General features: G+C 36.5%; 1 long non-coding RNA gene across 1 annotated transcript; it reads left to right on the top strand.

Moving 5' to 3' along the window:
• The first annotated feature begins 689 nt into the window (after positions 1-689).
• LOC107313328 lies at positions 690-20,623 on the top strand. The gene is made up of 4 exons (XR_004307253.1): positions 690-744; positions 14,045-14,160; positions 19,847-19,975; positions 20,541-20,623. It is a non-coding gene; the product is annotated as an uncharacterized LOC107313328 (long non-coding RNA).
• The last annotated feature ends 348 nt before the right edge of the window (positions 20,624-20,971 follow it).

A 20,971-nucleotide genomic window follows, 5' to 3' on the forward strand; every position in this document is an offset into this window, starting at 1 on the left:
CCTTGCCCTCAATATCAGCTAAGACAAAATGTCATTGATTTTTTTCCAGGAAATCCATAGGACTGTATATAAAACATCATGGGAAGCAGACCTCTTTATATGCAGTGTATATGCTGGCTGTGCAATCTTGTGACAGAAATCTCACTAAAGTTTTGAATAATTCCTTTAGATTTTATCAGTTACTAATGTGGTCTACCATCTCTTTTCATCCATGCAGAGGAAAGTATTAAGATGTGCTGTGTATTTTTCCTTTGGTCTTTAAAATAAGCTTGAATGCCATAGACAATTAATAATGTTATTTAACTTGATATGAATTATTACTTTTTCCATGCACAGAATATGTTACAAATAACTCTAGTCTCCTGGCAAATATTTCCCATATATCAGAAACAGACAGCTTCCTGAAGAAACTTCCCTTAAATTTTGCAGGATGATCTTTGCAGTATGCTTAACCTAAGCACTTCTTTTCAGCTTGGTTTTGTCAGAAAGAATTATTGACATTCTTGTAGACGGGCAATATTCGCAGAATATACAGTAATGTTTACTTTAAAAAATGAAACAGTTCAATCAAAGAAGGTAGACAGCTAGGACTTTCATCTAAGCCAAAGTCATCTCAATGGGAACTTTCCTGCCGTGCAATGCTCCATATTCTAAATTGTTACCATGCTGTGCCTGTCTTCTTATTTTTAGGTAACAGATGCAGCTCATTGCTTGGAATACAATTTACGGATTTTTATAATAGAGGTATGAATTATTAATCTGCCTTTCAGTTGTAACTTTTTGAGTATTGTAGCTTAGTAAATAATGATCAGGAAGAAATCAACAAGCACACTATGGTATGCTTCCTCAAGTCAAACAGGTATGTGAACAGAGTTAAGAAATAGTACCTAGATGGATCATGGGCTTAGTGACCACAGTAAAGATATATATAGTTAATGCCTTTCAGAAGCAAGATATTTTTCTAAAAAAGAAATATATATATATATATATATATATATATTCAGTCTAACATCCTTCAAATCTCTGCAAGTATCAACATCATTAAAGCAGTACAGTGCTATTCTTATATAGCATTTCACATTAAAAAACATACAAATTATGTACTTACAACTATTTGAGCAGACAATCAGAAAAACTTTAAGATCGTATATAGTTCTATATTTTTCTTACACAGGAATGATGATAAAAACTTACTCTGATATTAAAGAATTTCAAATTACATTTCCATAGCTTTTAGTCAATATCAATATCATTTGTATGGAATATCACATCCTGTCATTATTGTTTATTTTTCTGTATTGATAAAAAACATCACCTTAAGATTTATCCCAGTGCCAGTTGAAATAGACACAATGTTCTATGTTAAATTTCACAAGCTTTGACTTGGTCCTTGGAAAACAATAATCAAGTGTTCCTGAAGCACTTATCATGAATTTGTATAAATTAAAATTGTGCTGATTAGCCAGTAATACCTAAATTTTTTGGAAAACCCTGTCAGATACTCAGCAAGAATGATGTTCCTTGGGTTACACATGCATACCTAAGTATGCGCACGCACATACATGCAAATTATTTTTTTGATGCAGAGATCTCCAAAGATGAAGAACTTTGTTGTCATTTGAGGTCATGAATAAGATGTCATTAAAGATATTCTGAAAACTGAAAGACAAACACTTCTACAAACTAAACCCACACACACAAAAAAAACATGATTTTCTTCATACCACAGATCAATTAAAAAAACAAAAACAAAAACAAAAACAACACAGAACTAGATGAAAGAAACTTAAAATTTTCAGTGAATTTCTCTAAGCATCTGAACATGCACATTCTACATTATATACATTATACTTTATATAATTATACGCAATATGAATTATATATAATTTGTTCCATTGCACTCCAGTGTTTACCATGATGTTATTTAGCCATTTAAAATACATATATTCCTTCAGTTTGCTTCACTGACAACAGTGTGATAGATCAAAACATCAAATAAAAGCTTTAATTAGCCTTATTGTCATAGAAGCAAAGAACTGGTCCTGCTAGTTTAATCTTTATGACGATAGTAAGAATTTTTGATATTATATAATATCCTTTAATAATCTCCTAGCATTATTGATTTTTGGTACTTTTACACTACTGTATTTGAGACTGTGATATGTGTCATAGAAAGATATGTGATGTATCTTTTGTATGATAGGACAGGAATAACAATAATCATGACCATATAGCATGACACAGCCACACTGAACTATATATTCATAAATAAAGGCTTATAAGATATTGCATATGAAACACTAAACAGATGTGGCAGTACAATCTTAAAATCTCTTTGGTCTTTTTGTTCATCTTACATTATTGTCAGTGTTGTAAAACAGATGATTTTTTGAGTGACCCTGAAAACATTTGGGTATTTAGAGAATTTAAGCTGATATGTTTCCCAGTAGAAAATGAATAGTTCTTAGAATCCTGTCTTCAGGCAAGGACCTTTCAAAGCTATTTTGCATTTTATTCATTTCACACCAACTGCATCTGATAATCTTTTCTATTATTTGGGGTTAGGAGTGCTTGAATACTCCCATGAGTTTAGAATTCAGATGTACATGCATGAGTGTGGGTACAAAATTTGCATACAACAACTTCCAGGAGTTTGTATGAATTTCAGTATGTCGGATAGGTTTAGAACCATTTATGGATTTTCTGCACAAAACTTTCCACTTTCCAATTTCCTCCTGCAAGCATTTACCAACAACTTTGACATCCTTATTAAGCACTAGCAGTAGCAAACTATGAGTAAAGAATAAGCTAACAATGTAAGGATCATGGCAGAGTGCACAATGAAACCCATGAAATCTCTCTCTTTCATACTTAGTATTTTCTCAAGTTGGCATTATCTCTCAGTAGAGGATTGTCTCAAGATCTTCAACGGTTATAGACCTTTGAACCACAGCAGCACTCGGTCCTCAGCAATTTCCATTGGCATGTTGTATGACTTACCTTGTCAAAAATTGTGAGAGTCTAGACTGAGCTGTTCATTTTGGCTCTCCTTCCTGGAAGGCCATTTCTGTATAAGAGGAATTCACAGATACTTTTTACTTGAATCTTTGGCTGGCCACTGTTTGAAGTTTGTTTTTGGACCATGAAGTGCTTTAAGGTAGATTTAATGAATAAGAGGAGCTCACAGAACTTCATTATTCACATATAGGCATTGCTTTCACATAGATGCCACAAGCAGTTTTAGTCTCTGAGTAAAAGAAAGATGCTAGACTGACATGGAACTAGCTCCTAGCTGGGCTGTTGAGAAACCAGATAGCAAAACCCTTATGCTGCAGTGTCAGTGTAGTGCTGCAGTTGCTTCAAAAATCCCAGCAAGAAGAAGCAGCAAAGCAGGCTTCCTCGTGGTAGTCTATCAGCTTCACAAGCTCAGAAAAGCATTCTAAAATTATGTCAGCATCTATCCATCCATCTGTCTTTCTATCATTTTTCCCTGTGGCTTTAGTGTGTTTCAATGCAATCCAATACTAGCCATTAAATGTAAGATTTACTAACCAAGTGAAAGAGCCTTAAGACCTTTCTAATCAAAATTTAATGGTTACCTTTAACTCAGAAGATCCCTACAATTTATGCACTGGTCTACAGGATTTTAAAAAAGAAAAAAAGAAAAAGAAAAAAAAAAAAAAAAAGAAAGAAAGAAAAAAAAAGAAAAAAAAAAGTTTTCCTTAATAATCTCTTTCCTTGGAATTCATTTTCATCAAAATGCATTGCAAGATTCCCTGCAAGATTTTCTGACTTTGCACAGTGATGTGACAATAGCAGTCCCCTAACTAGTTATTTCATTAAAATTATACATGAAATCTAAACAAAAAATTGCATTAAAAGCTACATGGAAAAAGGTGTACAGTAATGCAGAGGAGCTTCTAATTACTAACACATTCAACAGCCTGCAAATGGAAAGAACGGCAGCCTTCATTCGTGATGCATGTCTGCTCTGTTCCTTCCCCTTCCTCTGAGAAAAACTTAGCTCTCAGAATGAACATACCAGGCAACCAAATACATACCAAATATTGCTTTTTTAGACCAGCTTTTTTCCTTTCTTAATTGTCCACAATATTTCACCTATCAATATCCTGAATTTCCTCAGAGATAAAAAGAAACCATCTCGACAGCATCCTCCCCCCACTGTAAAAATAGTAACCACACTATACCATTAGAGCAACCAGAGCCTTATTTATTCATTTCACACTTGTTTTCTGGAGGAGACTGGTTTGTTTCTGTCCCCGGAGGAAGCGCCTGCTATGAGGTTTGAAACGTCAGGGATAATTAAGACAAACTGTGCTTTTTTACCCCAACAAAAGAAATATATCTCTTAAAATAACTCCCCACTGAAATCTCTGAACAAAAACAGCCCAGCACTGTTGAGTTAGCTTGCAATGCTAAATCAATTGTCAGCATTAGCAAGGCTCTGAACTGGAGCATCTTACAGTTTTCATTGCAATCCAGCAGCTACTGTGCTACCAGCAGGTACAGCTACAGATAGAATGCTGAATAGTCAGATGTGAAAGCACCGGTACAGGTATCAAATAAAAAGATGCATGGCAAAGATGTTTATGTTTCAGAAACTGTGTGTATAGTTACTCCCAGGTCAAAGTTTAGACCTCAGAGACATTCAATATTGTATCGCATTCAGTCACTGTGGTACCAGTAGACATTAAGCAGAGCTGAAGTTCATGTCCACTTAAGAATTGTGCAGATTACTGTATCTTCTGTACACTTAGCTCCCCACTGCACCATAAAAACATATCTAAGAAACACTAAGCAACATTCTCTACCAAACAGAATTCTTATCAGCTGTCTGCTTCATGTCTGTCCATCGAGCACTAGGACAGAAAGAGTACAATTTTTCTCATATAGTTGCTCATTAAACCACCTTCAAGCACCAAAAATATCAAAAATCTATTATTTTTTATTTGTTTTATTTTTGAAAATTCTCTCCTCACACTAGGTTGTTACACTGGTTTGAGCTTCAGTCTGGGAGTGCTTGGTCCTCCATCAATAAGAAACAGAACTTGGATTCTAGGGTCAGTAAACGTGTTTTTGATTTCCTCATGGAGGTTTCTTGAGTATGAATAATACTTCTAGTTTTGTGAGTACTTTTTCTTAATGTTTAAGCCATTTGGGGAATAAATAGGATATGTAATAAGCGTTTTTTATTTGTTTCAAATTTTAATTGCTTCATAAACTTCTCTTCTGGACTAACGCCATTGAATCTGAGTAAGGTAGAGGGATAAATTCATTCAGACTCAGGAAGACAAATGTCAGCACTCCAAACACCCCCTCCAAGGCCTCTTTCCTTACTCCAGTCCTTTTTTCCTGAGCATGATGCTGTGTGATACAGGATATTCTTTGTCCAGTCTGGGTCAGCTTCCCTGGATGTGTCCTCTCCCAGCTCCTTGTGCACCGTAGTTCCTCACTGACAGGACAGCACAAGGAGCAGAGAAGTCATTGTCTCTGTGCAAGCACTGCTCCTCAGCAACTAAGTCCTGGTTTTGGCTAGCATAGGGTTCATTTTCTTTGTGGAAGCTTGGATGATGCTGTGTTTGGGATTTGTTACCAAAAATAGTCACGATAACACAGAGATGTTTTTGTTACAGTAAAATCACACACAGGATTTTAAAAAAGCTGTGATTAATATATAAGCAGTAGATTTGTTTGTACTTTTAAAAATCTGTCTTACCACACCACTTCTACACAAAATAAGTTGAAAATTGGGTGGAAAACTCTAAAATTACTAAGGGGAAAAAGCATTAACATATTTTTTAATTGTGCTAGTATATAGAACATTTGGAAGGTTATTCACAGTGAATTTGTTTCAAAGTTTAGTCAGTATCCAGTACTTCCTGCAGCTTTAGTTGCCATGTTACCAGCAATGGCAATGTAGCTGACAAGGCTCCCTTTGAGATACAGAAACTTGGGGATTTAGACCACAGCAATAATTGCACTGTGTTCAGGGGATCGCCTAAGAAGGCTATAGGAAAATGTCGAAAAGAGGTCTGGCCCCTCTTCAGTTGCCTCTTTTCTCTCTTTGTAACACAGGAGTTTCTGTCAGGAAAGGTGGCAGTGCTGTCCTTACCCCACTCTTTTGGTTGTACAATAGCTCTCCTGGAAAGGTGATGTAGAGTAAGAGAGAAAAATCCTTATTCTTCACATCCTGTAGAAATTCTTTATTCTTGTCTTTATATAAGGAGTGTGGCATGACCACCGTCATTATTCTTTCCCTCAGCAGCTGTGTTTTAAGAAAAAGAAGGGATCTATCTGTTTATCTGACAGTTCTCTCAGACTAGACATGCTCAAAGATGCCAGATGGAACAGGTTCCTCCTCTCACAGAAAAACTACCAAATTACATATCTTAGAGAAATTTAAACAAGCTCACTGTTGAATAGTTCAATTGTATCAAGCCTTAGGTACTTCAGGGCTTCTTCTAAAACAGAACTGTAGGACAGGAAACACCTCAAAAATCTTTGGACATGAAATCCCTGCCTCAGGATGGCAGCAGATTGAGAGTTTTTAGGCTAAAAATTTGCATTTAAGATCCTATTATCATATGAGAAATCTCAGTTTGTCAGTGGATCTGTCCCCCAGTAGTCTTGAGCTTGATAACTCCACTCCTAAACCAATAGCCTTGTAACAGGTGCTAGTATCACAACAGTTCATTGTGAAGATAAAGTCTGCAAAGCACAGTAGTACTGTGGTAACAAGGCTTACTTTAGAAAATTGCAGAAGCTGAGGTTATCTTAAGTGCTTTTAGGTTTGAGGCTTCATAAGATTTACCTGCTTTCTTAATCAGAAGTACTTCTAATTCATGCCATGTTTAAGAAACTAAAACCATGACAGCTTCACTAATTCACATTAATGTTTCCGTTTGAAATATGTACAAAGCCATTAACAGATATAGTGGCACATCCAAGCATACCTCAGTAGTTGTTCTAGGATGGGTCAGATATCACTGAGTGCTTTGGGGGTGGTTAGATATAAAAAGCATATTAAATTTACAACAGTTTCTTTCTGACCATATGACTATGTCTGACCATAATCTGTTTTGTGTGTGTAAGCACCTAAAAACAGTGCTGCAATAATCTAGAATCTGACTCCACAAGAAGAATAGCAATACTCATCTGAGATGTAAAGTCTGGCTTTAGTGCTCATGTCAGCATTAGCAATAAATATCTTTTTCAGCAATAGGAAGAAGGAAAGCATTAGAGAAGCCCTGGGAATTGTAAGCTGTGGAACCATGAAAAGGTCTTTCCCCCATGTGTGCTGAATGCAGCATATTGTTGCCAGCTGTGTGTAGAAAGAAGTGAAAAAATGCAAGGAAAGAAAGTTGCATATGCAGGAACTTCTTTACAAAAGAAAATCTTTTGTAGTATTGTCTTATGAAGTAAAATGAAGACAAAGCATCTTTGGACTGGGTACTTACAAGCACTAACTGAAAACTTCAGCTACCCTGTACCCAGTACTGACAGAGAGAATACTAATAACATCTTGGTGTGACATCCTGAGGTCATCTGATGATCCTGAGAGAAAAGTGATGACATTAGCCAAGGAATGCCATTAATCAGCATGCTGGAAAATGAAATAGCAAAGCTGACAAGAAATATTTAGATTTGCATTAGAGAAGGAGTCACTGAGAAGAGTTAAGACAATTGGCTATGTAAAAGTTAGAAAATAAAAATTAATAATTAAGGCTGTATATCTGGCCATACATTTAAGGACAGGATTATTTCATTTTGTTCAAAGAGAGTGGTATTTTACACATTACTGTATTCAGAATGACTATGATCCAAATAGTAGGCATGTAATGCTGCCCTTCAAAGAGGACAGCAGGAGAAAAACAGTGATTTAAATGGAGAGATGACCTTGCAAGGAAGACAGAAATACTCTGAACTTGTCAGATTTACCTTACAATCTCCAGAAGGATTCAGATGAAGACAGAAAAGCACCAATGCTTGATGGACAGTTCCAGGATGCCAGTTTTCTTTGCCTATGTATATTCTTTAACATCTTGGCAGCTTTCAATGGCTCTTTCTAGCAGGTCCTATTGCACATAGCTCAGCCTTGAAAAATTCTTACTAAAGTGCATCTACCATAAATATAAAAATATCTCCAGTATTACCATAATCGTTGAATACTTATTGTCTGAAACTTGTGCTAGAACACTTCATCTCAGAAGAAAACACTGCAAAATCCATGCAAAAAGTTTCATTAGAAGCATGTTATAGTTGAAATTACCCATCCATTACTTAAGGATAAATAAACTACAAGAATGTTGCTTTTATCCTGAAATCAATCATTATGAACTGAGAAGAACTAGATTTAAGACTAATCTTAAAACAACTTATTGGAAGCAGTTCAGTTATGACAATTAAACATTGTTAATTTTGCTTTATAATCATTGTAATTTTTTTTTTTAATAAAGTATTGTTACGTTTTGGAGTTCAAATAAAATTATTTCATTGTCTCATTCTGCTGAACCGTATACTTTATAATGAAAGCCACAATCAGAGATTTGTGTGTAACAAAACTCATCATTTAAATTATGAAATACGAATCCCTCAAGACCATTGTTTCACAAGAAGTTGAATATGGTCATCTAACTTTTTCAAGTTATCAAATGTTGTATTTCACAACCTTTTTTTTTTTTTTTTTTACTTAGCTCCAGCTGTATCAAACCAGCTAGTCTCTTAACCAAAACAAAACAAAAACAAACAAACAAACAAAAAGCAAAAACAAAACAAGAAAAAAAAAAAAAAAGGTAAAAGTATTCCTAAGGTCAAATGTTTGGTACTTAATGATCTGTAAGTTCTTTTATGCAATGGGGATAAAGGAACATATGGTTTAGTTCAAAGTCTGACTGAAGTTTAATTGTATTGATGTTTTTTGTCTTTTAATCAAGTGAACAAAGCTGGTGTACCTTCTGAGGCTATAGAGAATTTACAGAAAGAGTAGAGGACAACTAGGTATTTTATTTAATGTAGGGGAAGTCTGCAAAATAATTATTGAGTTTCTATTTGGCAATTAAGGTCTCCAGGAAAATTTATAATATTATCTAAAGCTCTTATCATAAGCAAGCTAATCTTGACAGCAATTCATTATTTGCCTGTTATATTGTACCTATGTACATTTGCGCATTATTTATTGGTAAAGATCAGGAAGTTAATTTGTGAGCAAGGAGAGGAACTATTTTTTTCAGAATGAAGGTGTATGAAAAAAACTTTTAAAAAAAAAAATAAAATCTGAAAAACAGTCCCAGTTTCCTGGAGAAAGAAAAATAAATAAATAAATAAATAAATAAATGAAAAAAAAGTAGAAGACTAAAGATTATTTGTCTGTTGAAAAGTTATGAGCTACTGACTTTGTTAGATGAGAAGTTAGCCTGTATCTGGAGGTCAGTAAGGGAGCAAAACTAATCATCTTGTTAGTGAAAATACTCCTGGTTTGCATTATTTAAATGCACTCTTAATGAATGTCCATCTCTTTTTCAGAAAAACTAAGATTCAAGTTACATAAGTAGATGGGTGTAAAATTGAGATGAAATCAGTCAGCAGTACAGCATTCGGAATTTGTTTTGGATTCAAATGGTCTTTAGTATGCGCAAATCATTAAAGTGCCAATCTATGCCTGAGGTGTATAAGGCTTGCTTCAATATTTTATAGGAGAGATTTTGATCTATGATTTATCAGTCAACAGACAGCACTAAGGGCAGATTTTTTTATTATTATTATTTGGAATCAATTACCCTCTTGGTAGATAGTTTTTTCTATGTCCATTTCTGCCACTGAAAAAAAAAAAAAAAAAAGTATGGTACATGCCTGTCAAGTTGAGTGACCAGCAGTGCAACTAATATAAAATGCAGGTTTTATTCTGAACCAAGTAAAGTACTTGTACAGCACAAATGATTGGATATAACACTTCTTTTGGTTTTCAGATGCTGTTCAATCTTGTCACATTTTTTACTTACCCTGTTTTCCTCCTGTGTCATTTAATGCCACTTCTTCAGCCTTCTTTGAAAGTTACAAATTATATAGGAAAATATTTGACGAGTCCAACAGTTTTCCATTCCCAGTATTTTCATCTGCAAATGTATAACAAGTCACTGCTGTCAGTATATACTTTGTCTTCTGCAGAAACTTCTAACTGAAAATCATTAGATGAACTGAGCACTGCTACTACTACTACATGTTAGAGAAAATAATTAATCTGAAAAAGCAATATCATGGTTTCAGATTTTATAGCAAAACTCATTTATTTCTGAACCATTCAACAAAAAACACTATGGAGCATATAAAACTGTTACCTCTTATCTGAACACCAGGTGTTCTCAGACAGCAGTATATTGCTTCTAGGTTTTACTAGGAGCTGTGACTAGAAGTGAAAAATTTTACCTTAGTATATGACACCAAAAAATTTTAGTCTACCCATAGAATTGTGATACTTAATATTTTGATATTCAGATGGGTTTTCCATCTTTGGATAGGTAGATACCAAAGGCTTCTGAGGAGCCTCTAGTATTGAACTGGAACACCTAAACATCCTGTTTTCTAACAAGAAATAACAGTCTAGAGTCTTTTTCAGGAGCTTTTTGCATGAGTCTATTAAGGAGTAGAAGTATCATCCTATCATCTTGGTTTCAAAGAGCTTAGAATAAATGGAAAATAAAGGACAAACTACCTGATCATAAAGCTATGCTCTTCTAGAGATTACTGTCTCTAAAATTCAGCATCTAGTTTTAACATGGACATAAATGGGTAAAATCATTTAAAATTTTGCTGTAATTGGAGAGCAGCAATTATGGAAAGTTCTCCATTTGGGACTTCACAATGATACTGATTTAGTCCAATTCAAACAAGCACCACTCTAGAAATTTCCTTTGTCTATATATAGATGAGATAATACTGAAGTACTTCTCTTCTTCCTTTGGACTTTGCAAACCAAACGGGAATTACAGAATCCATGTGTATGCCTCCAAAGGGAAGCCCAAAGCATACTTAAATTCAGCTCCTCATACTTAGTTCCTATTTACCACAATAGTACTAAAAGGTCTTTCCAGGAGTTGAGGGAACATACTGATAACTCTGGCTATTAGGTTGTTAGGGTCTGTACGCAATGGAGAAATTTTTATAGGTAGTGCAGTTTTATTAAAGGTAGGCCATGGAGCTGGAGTTGTGTACTTTCCTCCTGATCAGTTCCCATACTCTCCAGCATCCAGGGTAAGTGCAGAACTCTTTATGAGTTTCTGTTTATAACAGAGGTTCATCATGGCAAAAAAGTATTATATATATGGCAACAAGAAAGCAATGACAGTACCCTCTACTTGGATATAAGTACTATAGGACAATAGCAGGTAAGGAAGAAAAATTGGCTTACCCCTTCCAACAACCAATAGGAACTTGAGGGAAGCACAGCTTCTGCCCTAAGAGATAGTGCGCCTACTGCTGCTAACCCTTAAGTAAGGGTGAGGATGAGTGGATTTGGCTCCACTCCTTTCAGTCACTCAGGCACATTGCTTGCACCTGAGCTCCTAGTGTTAGCCATGCCTTCTCACTTGATGCTCAACCAATGGTCCAGGCTGTGACCTGGCAATTCTGCTGCATTGTGGAAATTCTATTATTAAGAAAATGTTTTGTTTTCTTCCTGCATGTGCCAACAGCGAGCTACCTGCATATATTATACAAATAACTAATTTTGTGTAGTAACAAACCTTGTCCTTTTTAGAAACCAGAATATTGTAAAGCAAGGCCCATAATTTCTTCATCACCTGAAAAATGTAAAACTGCTGAGTAATAACAAAAAGTTCAACTTTTAAACCAAATACGGGTAAACTTGATGGAAATCCTCTCCTGGTGAAAGAAATGTCAATATGTTAAAATATTATCTTTAGAAAGTCTAAAAAAAACCCAAATCCCTTTGCAACTAAATTTGCCACATATCTAGACTTCTCCATTGAGATGTCATCACATTTATTTTGAAGCTTTATTATAAGTAAGGTGATAACAAAATATCAAGTGTTAAATTTCTTTTGAAGAGATATATTGTAAATATGTATTTTCAAAGTAGACACAACGCTGCCAGATGCAGACTTTTTGTATGGATATCACACATATTTTTTGTACATTATTATGTGAACATCTGTTATGATCTGGATTTCACCCTAGGATAACCTGACTTTACCCATCAGTTATGAGAACTAGTTTCTGTTTTATGGGAACTAAAATTTTAATGAGTAGCAAAGGATAATAAAGAAAGGTGGGAGACATAAAAGGAAAGGGCTACAACAGTTAGTTCGAAATATGACTTTGAACATACTCTGATATTATTTTGTGTCCTGTTCATGCTGACTTTCGCAAGATCTGAGATGCAATGTTATAGTACTACTGCTGAGAATGTCCTGATTAGTATTTTTACGGCATTCACCATAGCTTTCGGCATGCAACTGTGTACATTTCTGTACTACCATTTCTGGCATCATACTCTCAGACATATTTTATGAACATCAATTCCTGGTATGTATTTTTAGAAAACTAGAGCAGATTTTGTGGGCACTGTGATATATTCCTGCTGCTGTTGCTAGCTTTGCACTTTGAATGTTGTTCCCTTGGCTCACATGAAGTTAGCTTTCATTTAGCTCCCAACCCATTTTAGTTAGTTACAACCTTTTTTATCTGAAATTATTTAAGCTTAAAGTGAAAGGAAACTTATGGATAGTTTTGCAAACAAAATTCGATGAAACAGATTCCTAAAGCTTTCACAAACGCCAGATGTGTATTTACATGTTTGCATGCTATCTTGTGGATGAATCACAAAAGGTGGTTGGAAATTATGCCTCATCTTTAGGAAAACTGTTGCATACTTCTACTGAATCTTCACAAGATCTTGATGAGCAACATTCAAAACTGAATAAGTTAAATGAGGTTTAGAGCTGCATTAGAAAGGGATAGTTCTTGTGTCCCTCACTACCGGTATGAATAACTCATGTCCTTGAAATAAATTCTCATATTACTTGTGTTTGGCCAGCACCATTTCTTAATATGGATAACAATTTCCTTATCTGTGTAGAAAAAAAGATAAACAAAAAAGGAATTATAAAGAACATTAGCTTCATTTTCTTACCCCAAAACACACTTAACAATGAATTCCTCCCTGTGGGCTCAAGATACACTGTGGCTGAGAAGATTTCTAGCACTGCTCTCTGGAGCCTGAGGGGGATTCTAGCACAGCACCTGCTCCTCTCTTTGATTAGGCATCACCAACAGTCCCCAAGCCTTTAGGCTCTGTCTCTCTTATTGCTTCAGTACACCTGGAAACTCTGTGGTAAGAGGATGCCTATGTTTGGGAGTACAGTTTGTTTGCTCACCCACAGCTTGATTCATCCTTAACAGCTTCATTCTTTTGATGGTTTTCTGTGCTTTCATATTCTCAGCTTTCACAGTGAATAATGCCATAATAATACAATGCTGTTTATATTCTTCAGCATGAATGTTTCAGTCAGCTCTAAAAGACAAGGTGTAGCACAAGGTTAAATGTAAGAAAGTGTTTCACTCCATCCAAAAATGATTAAAGCCTTCTGAATTTGGGCCCTAGTGAGTTTCCTGACTGACCTGTAGGACTTTGTATTTACCCTTTTTATCCTGAGTTTTAAAAGGCTGTATCTCTAGCAGAGATTTTAATAAACTGCAGGTGATAAACTTGTAGTTGTGTACATTCTGCAGTCTTATGGTTTTGAATGATAATGCTCAGGTGGATATTAATTTAGGCGACAGAAAACAACTTGCATTACTAAATACACTTTTCTGAGAGGCACAGATTTTTTCCACTAACAACCTTGTTGACAGCAGCTGCTTTTACATGAATAGCAAAAATAATTTTTGAACAAATAACATGCTAGAATAGTTTTTAGTTCTTCTTCTTTCCAGAAATGAACCGTTAACATATTGAAAAACTCTTTTTTTTTTTTTTTAATACGGAAATACAAGTTCTATTCTGTAGATCGTTGATGAAAAGATTGCAGTGGCTTGTCAGGATTTGAAATTCAGCATGGATCCTACTGTTACATTGCTGTATGATGATGCAAAAAGCAACAGGATTTACATTTACAGTTGCAGGTGAGCTTGAATGAGATTTGCCAACTCCAGCTACTTTTCACAGCCATAATTACAGAATCACAGAATTATCAAGGTTGGAAAAGACCTAGAAGATCATCTAGTCCAACCATTACCAATACTTCCCGGCTAAATCATATTCATCAACACAACATCCAGACATTTCTTGAACACTCCCAGGGTCAGTGACTCCACCACCTCCCTGGGCAGTGCATTCCAGTGCCTGACTACCCTTTCTGAGAAGTAATATTTCCTAATGTTCAGCCTGAATCTCCCCTGATGCAGCTTAAAACCATTCCCTCTAGTTCTATCATCAATTACACGAGAGAAGAGGCCAACCCCCAGCTCACTGCAACCTCCCTTCAGGAAGTTATAGAGAGCTATAAGGTCTCCCCTGAGCCTCCTCTTCTCCAGGATGAACAGTCCCAGCTCCCTCAGCCTCTCCTCATAAGGCCTGTGCTCCAGACCCCTCACCAGTTTTGTAGCCCTCCTCTGAACACATTCCAGGGCCTCAATGTCTTTCTTGCAGTGAGGGGCCCAAAACTGAACACAGTACTCGAGGTGCGGCCACACCAATGCAGAGTACAGGGGGACAATTACCTCCCTGTTCCTGCTAGAAAGCACTGTTCTTGATGCAAGCCAGGATGCCATTGGCCTTCTTGGCCACCTGGGCACACTGTCAGCTCATGTTCAGCTGAGCATCATTCAGTACCCTGAGGTCCGTTTCCTCCGCACAATCCTCCAGCCACTCCGCCCCAAGCCTATAGTGCTGCCTGGGGTTGTTGTGGCCAAAGTGCAGAACCCAGCATTTGGTCTTGTTGAACTTCATCCCGTTGGCTTCGGCCCAGCTCTCCAGCCTATCCAGATCCCTCTGCAGGGCCTCGCTACCCTCAGGCAGATCGACACTCCCTGCCAATTTGGTGTCATCCGCAAACTTACTGAGGGTGCACTCAATGCCCTCATCCAAGTCATCAATAAAGATGTTGAAGAGGACAGGCCCCAGCACCGACCCTGGGGAACACAATTAATGACTGGTCTCCAACTGGATTTATCTCTATTTACCACCACTCTCTGGGCCTGGTCCTCCAGCCAGCTCCTTACCCAGCTGAGAGTGTATCCATCCAAGCCACGGGCTGCCATCTTTTGTAGGAGAATAGCATGGGAGATAGTGTTGAAGGCTTTGCTGAAGTCTAAGTAGGCCACATCAACAGCCTTCCCTTCATCCATCAGATGGGTCACAGGATTGTAGAAGGAGATCAGATTGGTCAAGCAGGACCTGCCCTTCACGAACCCATGCTGGCTAGGTCTGATCTCTTGGTCATCCCACACCTGACGCGTGATCTCCCTCAAGACAATTTGTTCCATTACCTTCCCTGGCACCGAGGTCAGGCTAACAGGCCTGTAATTCCCCAGATCCTCCTTACAACCTTTCTTGTAAATGGGAGTCACGTTGGCAAGCCTCTAGTCTTCCGGGACCTCATCCGTTAACAGGGAGCGCTGAAAGATAATGGAAAGCAGCTCAGCAATCACCTCTGCCAGTTCCTTCAGCACTCTCGGATGAATCTCATCCAGACCCATGGATTTGTGACAGTCCAGTTGGAGTAGTAATTCCCTGACCTCTTCTTCAAGAATCACAGGGGGTTCGGTCTGCTCCTGTCTCGCTCCAATTTAGGAGTGAGGCAAAGGTTCTTTTGATATGTTATGCCCGGCGTGAGATTAAGAAGAAGAGCATTCAAATATTGATCCGACCAGTTTATTAGAAATGATAGACAATAGAGGGGATGGGGAAGGGAAAGCGACGAATATCAAAATTAGGGTGATGGGGAAGGGAAAGAAGGCGATAGAAAAAGGTAGAAAAGAGCAAGAATTACGTTAAAGCGGGGAATAGTCACCTCCTGGAAGCAGCAGCATCCCGTAGCACGTTGTTAACGTTGGTCCGGGGCAAAATAAGCATAGGGGAGAGCAGCAGCGGAGTAGCAGGCCGCAGACAGCAGATTGGTGAAACGCAGAGAAGACGGTCAGAGTAGCAAGGTCTCAAGAAGCGGAGTCTTGGGCAGCGAGGTCCCATGGAGCAGAGTCTCGAGCAGCAATCCCAGAAGAGACAGTAGGCAGCAGTAGGACGACGGTGAGGTCAGTTACCTAAAAGGTTCTTCAGCATGCAGGCATCTTCTTCAGCATCCAGGCGTTCACGTAGAGAGGCATCTGATGACAGAAAACCTCCTTGTTTCCGTAGTGAGGCATCTGGTGTCAGAAAACTTAAATTCGGGGTTTGTACGTGCCCTTTTTATTCTTCTTCTTCCCAGCCTTCGTGACATTTCTGGAAGGCTCGGGTCAGAGTCATGTGAATTCCTCGGAGATGGCCATCTTCCTTGAGATAGGCCCACACAAAAAGACCACTTTAGGGCCATTAATCTGCATCTTATCTCCCTTTTGTAGCTCCCGGACTTGTCCATCTCTTGAACAAAGGGATTTCTCGAACCTTGGTTCCTGTGTGTCTCAGACAAAGGGAGCCCTGGAACCGTGGCCAGGACTTGCCTGAACTTGTCCATTTCAGCAAACTTTGAGACAGTAATGTAAAAAGCATGACCTCTTACAGCTCCCCAGCCGAGACTACCAAGTCAGAGCGTGGGGAGCCCTGGGGATGACCGAGATGACTTTTAAAGACAGACGTAAAGAAGGCATTCAACATAATGAAACAAATGGAGGGTGATCTGAGAAACTAGGTAACAAACGTACTAGATCATCTCATATCTGGTCTAACAAAACAGAATAGCAACCATTTTGAATTACGGGGCTAGAGAAGGTAATTCTGGAAAGCCCACCACATTCCTTTCAAGTTTTATTGATTTTTTTTAACCACCATTGCACCTTCCTCTACAAACCATTCCTCAACAAAAGACACCTGACTCTCATAACTATAACTACAATACCAAAACAAGAAGGTAACCAAACCTTATTTCATTTTCTTTTTAATAAGTTATTTATGGCATAATACTCAGTAGCCAAACTATGTGTATTCTTGTTAATTTTTAATTGTACTTCAGTTTTTCACTTTCTAATGAGAAGCTGTTATGAAAACAGACCTACTCACTGCAGGGTATGTAGAAAATTGAAAGACACAAAACAAATTATTTTAAATACGACAATTAAGTAAACTCAATATTTTTTTTTAACTTTTACCCAACATTATTTTGTAATAGCACTTGAAAACAAAACAACAAAAATAATTTAATTTCTAGGTTTAACGTGACACTGCTAGAGAACAAAGCTCAGGCTTCTGTAGAGGCTAACACAATATTAAGAAGATAAACTACAAAAATCATTTATATACACCTGTACAACAGGTTTCTTACTGCAGTCTACATTTTACTTGCTGGTAGAATTTATTATCAGGCTACATTAATCCTGTAAATGTTCTTAAAGCCCATCCTGCAAACATTTATTAGCAGGTTATGTGCTTGTTGCCATGAATAATCCATTACCCTTTGCGTAGTGAGCATGATGCTTGGCAGTAAGTGCTTATAAAAAAAGACCTATTGGCCATAATTCATAAGTAGTCCCATTGATATGAATAAGTGCATACATAAATGTTTGAGCATTACATTTATGTATCGTTGTCTTTAAGTAATCAGTTCTCTAGTCTGTACATCTGTAGCATACTTCAGTTAAATATCAATGATATATGTCAAAAATATATACAAAGCTGCCTTTGTGTTCATGTTGTACTTCAGTTTTTACTGTCATAAATGTTTTAACCTATCCTCTTGGAAACGTTTAGCAAATGGAAATCATGCTACATTAGAAGGTTCAACATGTCTAGCAGATTTTCAGTGATTTTTTCTTTCATGTAACAAAAAGCTGCTGTGCTATCCCAAAGAAATAATCTTCATGCATAGGGAGAATTATGGTTCATAACATTTGAATACTTTCAGAATAAACTCTCAAATGGTGTTAAGTGTGCTTGCCCAGACACTTCAGCCACAAACGATAAGCTATATCCTTTGAATAAACAGTGGGTGCTTATAATGACTACTTGGGGACATCTACCTTTATTGACTGAAAAAATTACATCTCAGCTGCTATTTTACAGTTTCAGGAATCATAAAATGACTTAATAGCAACCAGCTACAATCAAAAAACACGTTATTCTAACAGCAGTTATGATATGGCAGGTAATTCACAGAGCATTGTTAGTGCACAGAATTTGACAAAGTATTTTCTAATGCAGCCAGTGTAAACATGAGGAATAAGTAATTATGAAAGTATACCTGACTGCTTAGGATGTAATGAAATAAAATAAATATAATTTTATAAGTTATGCTGAAAGAAGGAGAGCAAAAATAAGGAAAGAAATGCAATGTGTTTATTAACATATCTGATATTTTGTTGCCTGGTATCTCTAGGTCCATGAGCAATTTTTGTTTTGCTTCCTGAAGATCTCGAGGTTTCAAAAAGACTAAAGATGACTTTGCCTTTGAACAAACTCATTATTTGTGTAAATTGGAAAACTGGTATTAATTGTTGTGATACACAATTAAGGTAAGGAGCAGGAAAATTGGAATTATATTATTAAGGAGAACAGTAATCTCAAATCTGCAAAAATAGGTCCTAAGTGTTGGATATTGCATGTGCCCCTTTTTTTGCACAAGAAAATTCAAGGTCTATGATATTTTCTTAAGGTTATGAAGTTGAAAATTTTCAGTTTAGGCAATTTTTGTCTGCAAAGGTTCTTTAATTCCTTTCTCCTTGCACAGTTTTGTAAACTTTTCCATTTGCATTCAGCTGTGATTCAATTTAGTTTTTAGAGAAAATATAGATGTACCTCGGATCTGCAAATGAAGCCAAAGTAAAACTTAAGCTTCAATGAGTATCAAAGTTTAGGATCAAACTGACAGTGAGGATGCTAACTGGACCGGGATGCCAAATCAGGTTTAATATTCTATAATTATAGTTATGCAGATTTGTGCCCCGTTATCAGTCTTGGTCTGTCCAGTTACCCCAGTTTGTGACTGGCATCTATCTGTTGCCACTAACCCTTTCCATTAAGTGACAACATTGTAGAGTACTCCAACCTGCACTGTGTACTTGAATTTTCATGCTTCCTTTCTTCTGGGTTTTAATTTTTCTCTTAATCCTTCCTTTAAATAGTCTTTCAACACTTCTTTTCTCAGTCTTGGTCAGATGCCACTTTTATGTAGATGGTGCCAGAATTTAAATTTGTTTCATTGCTCTGAGCATACAGGCTTCCTCTGATTGCTATAATGTTATCATCTCTTTTTTTAGTTTATCTCCCCCACTTTTTTTTTTTTTTTTTTGTGTGTGTGTGTGTGTGTGTGTGTATTTTGAAGGGTTTTGGTAACACAGAAGCAAATAGTATGTAATGCATCTAAATGTCATGCTGACTAAATGTTAACAAAATGAGTATCAGGATCATAAAAGGACATAGATTTATTATATGTATGGCAGGCATATTTTCTTAGGAGAAAAAAAAAAAAAAAGAGAGAGAATAATGTACATTTTCAGAAAAACTATAGATTTTACCTACAAAAAAAAACACTTATTACAATATAACATTATCTGCATTTTTTTTTCTGAATACTCTGTGGTCATCAAAGTCATTGCAGATGTAGAAGTGTTAGATTATGGTTAAACAATTAACTTAGCATTTCACTCTTTTTTTCTCCTTCAGATATGTAGAAACAGACAGGATTTTCCCCTAGTACTACCATGCATGCTTCTAAAAATATTTGTGCCATTAAAGGTCAATAGCTGAAAATAACCTAGAAGTTGAACTGTAGGCTGCTGTATCTATGAAAATGTAAGTGTAAGAAGTACATACAAGAAATAATCATTCTAATCGTCTCAGTGTTTCATATTTCAATTCATGTTGATTATGAATATTTAATGTATATCCACTAAAACATTGAAAATAGTAAAAAAGTTAATAAACATTTTTTTTAAAAAACATTTTCTTAAAAAAATTCTGTGAATACTTTTTTGACATATACATTGGATCAGTTATTAAAATCAGAATGGTTGATAGTGTATTCTCATGTCCATTATGTGACAAGCGCTTTGCCCAGCCTGTACTTTTTCCACTTTTCTTAATACTGTCAAGTATACAGAACTGTTCTTCATTCTTTTGTCTGCAAACTGTGATGACATTACTTTAATTTTGTAAATAACTGGGATGAATGTATTTCCTGTTTGCATACATATAGCTTAAGCAGCATGAAGTGTTTCATAACGTAAATTACATAGTTACTGAAAACTACTAATGAATGAGCTGAATTATTCTATCCTATATTCTGAAAAAAGGCAGAGGCTGTATATTAGATATGAAATTCTGGTGTATGCATCATTGTATCTCTTTATTTTTACAGGCAACTTTAATAAATAAGATTGTATCTGTTAGAAACATAACAGTGGACCACACCAGCAGCAAAATGTTTACAGCATCCCTGGGACCTTTACAATTGTTCACTGGAAAAATTCTAAGCTTGAACTGAAATAAATCATTGCTGAATCAATACTTACTTTAATATCAAGGAAGGGTTATTATTGGTATTTTAAAGAAGGGAACTAGCAACAGTGATTTAATGCCTCTATTGCCCTAGCAACTTTTTCTCTCTTTCCACTTTCTTCCTCCTATTATACTTTATCTGTCTGCCAAAACTCAGTGCAAAAATTTGCCATGATTTGTACAGGAATAAACAAATCAACTAGGTGCACTCAATCCTACTGCCTCTGTCACTGACAAAAGTACCACTCTGGCCCCCTTGGAACAGAGAAGCAGATCACAACCCTTTGGCTG

Source organism: Coturnix japonica, chromosome 4 (assembly GCF_001577835.2).
Source record: "Coturnix japonica isolate 7356 chromosome 4, Coturnix japonica 2.1, whole genome shotgun sequence".
Taxonomy (NCBI): Eukaryota; Metazoa; Chordata; class Aves; order Galliformes; family Phasianidae; genus Coturnix; species Coturnix japonica.